At 38.2% G+C, this 7,407-nt stretch overlaps 1 long non-coding RNA gene across 2 annotated transcripts in view; it reads right to left on the bottom strand.

Annotated features, from left to right (window-relative positions):
• The window catches only part of LOC107618481, a 17,351-nt gene continuing 14,251 nt past the window's right edge, over positions 4,308 to 7,407 (bottom strand). For both annotated transcript variants that reach the window (XR_001615246.2, XR_002360539.1), the window contains exons 4-5: positions 4,602 to 4,607; positions 4,308 to 4,318 (exon numbers count right to left, since the gene is read on the bottom strand). This is a non-coding gene — a long non-coding RNA (uncharacterized LOC107618481). The remainder of the gene's footprint in view (positions 4,319 to 4,601; positions 4,608 to 7,407) is intronic.

Genomic DNA, 7,407 nt, shown 5'->3' with positions numbered 1-7,407 from the left:
ACTCCAAGAAAAATCTCTACATGTGAAAGCATCAATGCTCAGCCCAAGCACACACCAAGTGGGCCCGGAAGTGGATTCTGCATCATTTACTAATTTCTGTAAACCCTAGGCTACTAGTTTTCTATAAATAGGACCTTTTGCTATTGTATTTACACACTTTTTCATACTTTTCATCTTTAGAACTTGTATCTTCTACGGCATGAGTCTCTAAATTCCATGATTGGGGGTGAGCAGCTCTGCTGTGTTTTGATGAATTAATGCAATTACTACTGTTTTCCATTCAATCACGCTTGTTTCTATTTTAAGATATTCACTCGCACTTCAACTTGATGAATGTGATGATTTGTGACACTCATCACCATTCTCAACCTATGAACGTGTGCCTGACAACCACCTCCGTTCTACCTTAGACTGAGTGCATATCTCTTAGCCTCCTGATTCAGATCAGAGTCTTCGTGGTATAGGCTAGAATTATTGGCAGCCATTCTTGAGATCCAGAAAGTCTAAACCTTGTCTGTGGTATTCTGAGTAGGATCTGGGATGGGATGACTGTGACGAGCTTCAAACTCGCGAGTGTTGGGCATAGTGACAGACGCAAAAGAATCAATGGATCCTATTCCAGCATGAGTGGAAACCGACAGATGATTACCCGTGCGGTGATAGCGCATTTGGACCATTTTCACCGAGAGGACGGATGGTAGCCATTGACAACGGTGATCCACCAACATACAGCTTGCCATGGAAGGAGACTTGCGTGCGTGAAGAAGAAGACAGTAGGAAAGCAGAGATTCAGAAGACAGAGCATATCCAAAACCTCAACCTGTTCTCCATTACTGCATAACAAGTATTATTTAATCCATGTTCTTTCACTCATTCCAATTAAATCTGAGAATTATTGATATATTGACTAAGAGTTACAAGATAACCATAGCTTGCTTCAAGCCGACAATCTCCGTGGGATCGACCCTTACTCACATAAGGTATTACTTGGACGACCCAGTGCACTTGCTGGTTAGTTGTGCGGAATTAGAAAAGTGTGATTGTGATTTCGTGTACCAAGTTTTTGGCGCCGTTGCCGGGGATTGTTCGAGTTTGGACAACTGACGATTTATCTTGTTGCTTAGATTAGGAATAATTTATTTTTGTTGGTTTAGAGTCACTAAATTTGAGTCTTTTATTTGAGTTTAGTTTCATATTTTAAGTTTGGTGTCAATTGCGTGCTTTTATTTTCTTTCAATTTTTTGAATTTGCATGTTCTTAGTTCTTTCTTGATCTTTAAAAATTCTAAGTTTGGTGTCTTCTTTGTTTTTTCCTTTAAATTTTCGAAAATTTGTGTTCGATTTTCTAAAAATTTTAAGTTTGGTGTCACTTGTGCTTTTATTTACTTAAAAATTTTTCAAAAATTTGTTCTTGGTGTCATCTTGACATTCAAAGTTTTCTTGTTTGTTCTATTTGTTTTAATCTAAAATTTCTAAGTTTAGTGTCATTTTGTTATTTTTCTCTTTCCTCATTAAAATTCAAAAATTAAAAAAATATCTTTTCCTTATTTTACTCATAAATTTCGAAATTTTGCATTAAATTAGTCAAAGATTTTCAAAATCATATCTTTTTTTAGTCAAGTCAAAATTCTAATTTCAAAAATTGATCCTTTCAAATCTTTTTCAAAAATCAAATCTTTTTAATTTTTTCAATCATATCTTTTTTTAATAAATTGCAATCATATCTTCTCAATCATATTTTTTTCAAAATAATTTTCAATCATATCTTTTTGATTGCTAATTTCAAAATCTTTTTCAAAAAAAAATCACCTAACTACTTTTCTCTTTCATATTTCGAAATTAACTAAGCATTCTTTTTTCCAAGATCTTTTTAATTAATTAATTAATTTAGTTTTCAATTTGCTTTTATTTCATTTTCTTCTAATTTTTGAACTTATATTCAATTTTTCAATTATTTTATTTTAATTTCGGTATTTAAAAAAAATATATTTTATTTGTAATCCACATCATCTCCCTTTCTCCATCATGGACCTAAGTGGAAATGAGCAGTCCAGAAGGACTCTGGGGTCATATGCTAACCCTATTACAGCTGCATATGGGAGTAGCATCTGTATACCTCCCATCAAAGCAAGCAGTTTTGAGCTAAATCCTCAGCTCATCATCATGGTGCAGTAAAATTGCCAGTATTCCAGTCTTCCACAGGAAGAACCTACTGAGTTTCTGGCACAGTTCTTACAAATTACTGACACAGTACGTGATAAAGAAGTGGATCAGGATGTCTACAGATTATTACTGTTTCCATTTGCTGTAAAAGATCAAGCTAAGAGGTGGTTAAACAACCAACCCACAGCAAGCATAAAAACATGGAGATAGTTATCAGACAAATTCTTGAATCAATTTTACCCTCCAAAAAAGATGACACAGGTAAGGCTAGACATCCAGGGCTTTAAACAAGAGGATAATGAATCCCTTTATAATGCCTAGGAGAGGTACAGAGGGATGCTGAGAAAATGCCCATCCAAAATGTTTTCAGAGTGGGTACAGTTTGACATCTTCTACTATGGGCTTACAGAAAGAGCTCAAATGTCTCTAGACTACTCAGCTGGTGGATCTGTACACATGAGAAAGACGATTGAAGAAGCTCAAGAACTCATAGATACGGTTGCTAGAAATTAATATCTGTACTCAAGCAGTGAGTCCTCTATAAAAGAAGAGGCTAGGATCGTAACTACTGATCCTAATCCTTAAGAACAGATTGTTGAACTTAATCAGCAATTACTCCTTATGACAAAACAATTAGCAGAATTTAAAGAGATGCTCCAAGACACTAAAAATTCTAAGAATATGGAAGCACAATTGAATCAGACAAGACAGCAGCTATCAAAACAGATAACAGAAGAATGCCAACCTGTCCAACTAAGGAGCAGGAAGACATTGAATAATTCAGCTCAAAGTAGCAAAAAGCCAAGAAAGGAACAACTGACAGAGGATGACCAAACCACTGCCCAAAACCCCTCTGAGGACAGCAAGAGCCCATAGAGGAATAATTCTGGCATTCAAACGCCAAAAAAGGGTGAAAATTGGCGTCAAACGCCCAGTGGGTGCCCACTTCTGGCGTTCAAATGCTAGAAAAGGGAGAAAAGTTGGCGTTAAACGCCCATTCCTTGCCCATTTTTGGTGTTCAAATGCCAGAAAAGGGTGGGAAGCTGGCGTTAAACGCCTATCCAGCACCCAATTTTGGCGTTCAAATGCCAATGAGGGATCAGACACCTGCAAGTGCTGATAGTAACCCCTCTAAGAAGGCTTCTCCAACCACCACTGTGGGGAATAAACCTGCAGCAACTAAGGTTGAAGAATATCTAGCCAAGATGCCTTATCCTCAAAAACTCCGCCAAGCAGAACAGGATAAACAATTTGCCCGCTTTGCAGACTATCTCAGGACTCTTGAAATAAAGATCCCATTTGTAGAGGCACTTGAGCAAATACCCTCTTATGCTAAGTTCATGAAAGAGATCTTAAGTCATAAGAAGGATTGGAGAGAAACTGAAAAAGTTCATCTCACTGAAGAATGCAGTGCAGTCATTCTAAAAAGCTTACCAGAGAAGCTTAAAGATCCAGGAAGCTTTATGATACCATGCACATTAGAGGGTACTTGTACCAAGACAGCTCTATGTGACCTTGGGACAAGTATCAATCTAATCCCTGTATCCACTATCAGAAAGCTTGGCTTGACTGAAGAGGTCAAACCAACCAGGATATGTCTTCAACTTGTTGATGGCTCCATTAAATACCCATCAGGCATAATTGAGGACATGATTGTCAAGGTTGGGCCATTTGCCTTTCCCACTGACTTTGTAGTGCTGGAAATGGAGGAGCACAAGAGTGCAACTCTCATTCTAGGAAGACCTTTCCTAGCAACTGGACGAACTCTCATTAATGTCCAAAAAGGGGAAGTGACCCTGAGAGTCAATGAGGATGAGTTCAAGTTAAATGTTGTCAAAGCTATACAGCATCCAGACACATCAAATGACTGCATGAGCGTTGATATTATTGACTCCTTGGTGGAAGAGATCAATATAACTAAGAGTCTCGAATCAGAGCTAGAGGACATCTTTAAAGATATTCAGCCTGATCTGGAGGAACCAGAGGAAATAAAAGAACCTCTGAAAATTCCTCAAGAAGAGGATAAGCCTCCTAAACCCGAGCTCAAACCACTACCACCATCCCTAAAATATGCATTTCTGGGAGAAGGTGACACTTTTCCAGTGATCATAATCTCTGCTTTAAATCCACAAGAAGAGAAAGCACTAATTCAGGTGCTAAGGACACACAAGACAGCTCTTGGGTGGTCCATAAGTGATCTTAAGGGCATTAGCCTAGCAAGATGCATTTACAAGATCCTATTGGAGGATGATGCTAAGCCAATGGTTCAACCACAGAGGCGGCTAAATCCAGCCATGAAGGAGGTGGCGCAGAAAGAGGTTACTAAGTTACTAGAGGTTGGGATTATTTATCCTATTTCTGATAGGCCCTGGCTGAGCCCTGTCCACGTTGTCCCCAAGAAGGGAGGCATGACAGTGGTTTACAATGAAAAGAATGAACTGGTTCCTACAAGAACAATTACAGGGTGGCGTATGTGTATTGACTACAGAAGGCTTAGTACAGCCACCAGAAAGGATCATTTTCCTTTACCATTCATAGACCAGATGCTAGAGAGACTAGCAGGTCATGATTATTACTGCTTTTTGGATGGCTATTCAGGCTATAACCAAATTGCAGTAGATCCTCAGGATCAAGAAAAAACAGCATTCACATGTCCATCTGGAGTATTCGCAGAAGGATGCCTTCATGGATGACTTCTCAGTATTTGAAGACTCATTCAGCTCCTATCTTGATCATCTAGCACTTGTTCTGAAAAGGTGCCAAGAGACTAACCTGGTTTTAAACTGGGAAAAATGTCACTTTATGGTGACTGAAGAAATTGTCCTTAGGCATAAAATTTTGAACAAAGGAATAGAGGTGGATCAAGCTAAGGTAGAGGTAATTGAAAAATTACCACCACCTGCCAATGTAAAGGCAATCAGAAGCTTTCTGGGACATGCAGGATTCTACAGGAGGTTTATAAAGGATTTTTCAAAAATCACAAAACCTCTGAATAATCTGCTAACTGTTGATACACCATTTGTCTTTAACACAGAGTGTCTGCAGGCGTTTGAAACCCTGAAAGCTAAGCTGGTCACAACACCAGTCATCTCTGCACCAGACTGGACATTACCATTCGAACTAATGTGTGATGCCAGTGACCATGCCATTGGTGCAGTGTTGGGACAGAGGCATAACAAGCTTCTGCACGTCATTTACTATGCTAGCCATGTTTTAAATGATGCACAGAAGAATTATACAACCACAGAAAAAGAGTTGCTTGCAGTGGTTTATGCCATTGACAAGTTTAGATCCTATTTAGTAGGTTCAAAAGTGATTGTGTATACTGACCATGCTGCTCTTAAATATCTACTCACAAAGCAGGATTCAAAACCCAGGCTCATAAGATGGGTGTTGCTTCTGCAAGAATTTGATATAGAAATAAGAGATAGAAAAGGGACAGAGAACCAGGTAGCTGATCACCTGTCCTGGATAGAACCAGTAGCAGGGGCGTCCCTGATGAGAGAACTTTTGCGTGGTCTAGAAATTTGCGAATAAATCCTCGTTGCAAGTATAGTTTCTAAACCGACAAAAATCCTTTCATACAAACATTTTGGTTGTCACAAGTAAAAAACCCCTTAAAAATTGTTAACCGAGTATTCAAACCTCGGGTCGTCTTCTCAAGGAACTACAGGGAAGTATGTTCTTATTATTGGTTATGGAGGTTGTGAAATCGGGGTTGAGAGTGAAGAGTAGATATGACAAATAATTTAAATGGCAATTAAAATAAATAAATACTGTAAAGCAATCTTTTGGCAAGGTAAGAGAAATTGGAAGTCCAACTTAGTTATCTCTCTCAACAATAATGAAAGTTGAATCTAAATTCTACTTAGTTAACCTTTACAAAGTAAAGGAAAGTCAAGGGACTAATTAGTTTGACCTTCGAATCCTATTTATTTCCTAAGAAAAAGTGGGGATTATTGAAGTTCAATTCAATTAGCAAGATAGCGATTATCAGTTATGTTGAGTTTGATAATGTTGAGTTACTGATTTCTTAACCAAGACCAAAAGGGGAAAAAGTAAAATTGTTGGAATAAAATATCCTTAGATGGAAAGCAATGGTAACACAAATTAAGGAGAAAGCAATCAATAACTGAAATACCTCAGATAATCATTAATTCAAATCATAACATGGAAAAGGGTTCATAAGTCAAGTTGGCAACATTTATAGGTACGAATAAAAGCATTAAAGTAAATATTAAACCTGGATCGAGAGTCACTCTTACAAACTAAGAGAAGTCCTAAATCCTAATCCTAATCCTAAGAGAGAGAGGAGAGAACCTCTCTCAAAAGTAAATCTAAATCATGGAAAGTGAAAATTGGCGAGCTCTCCCTGAATGGATGCGTTCCCCCACTTTGTAACCTCTGGTCTATGCCTTCTGGACTTGGATCTGGGCCAAAAAGGGCTTCAGAATTCGCTTTGAGCATTTTCTGCAATTTCTGGTGCGTGGCCTCTGTCACGCGTCCGCGTGGGTCACGCGGTCGCATCATTCGGAGCATTTCCTTTCCACGCGGTCGCGTCAGTCATGCGACCGCGTCATGTGCGTTCTGCTTAAGGCACGCGGTCGCGTCAGTCATGCGGCCGTGTCACTGCTGATTCGCGCTTGGCACGCGATCGCTTCGTCCATGCGATCGCGTGGATGCCAGTTTCTTCAGAAGCTCCATTTTGTGCTTTCCTTCCATTTTTGTATGTTTCCTTTTCCATCCCTTAAGTCATTCTGCCTTAGAAAATCTGAAACTACTCAACACACTAATCACGGCATCGAATGGAAATAAAGGTAATTAAAATAATTAATTTTAAAGCTTAGGAAACATGTTTTTCACATACATCACATAATAAGGAAGGGAAAGTAAAACCATGCAATTAATATGAATAAGTGGGTGAAGGATTGAATAAATCACTCAAATTAAGCACAAAATATATCATAAAATATGGGTTTATCAACCTCCCCACACTTAAACAATAGCATGTCCTTTTTCTTTTTATTCTTACTTCCTATAACTTTGTTCTTCATCTAACCAATCAACAATTATAAAGTACAGTCATACCAAAAGTCATGAGGTCTTTAATTAAGGTTGTAATGGGGCCAAGGCAGAGGTAAGGATATATGTATAAGGTTAAGTGAGCTAATAAGTGAATCCTTAATTAGACTAAGATCTCACCTAACATACACATCTAGTAAAATAAAATTTCTTTACCTAATTT

This window comes from Arachis ipaensis, chromosome B01 (assembly GCF_000816755.2).
Source record: "Arachis ipaensis cultivar K30076 chromosome B01, Araip1.1, whole genome shotgun sequence".
NCBI lineage: Eukaryota > Viridiplantae > Streptophyta > Magnoliopsida > Fabales > Fabaceae > Arachis > Arachis ipaensis.
This window is presented reverse-complemented; position numbering and strand designations above follow the sequence as displayed.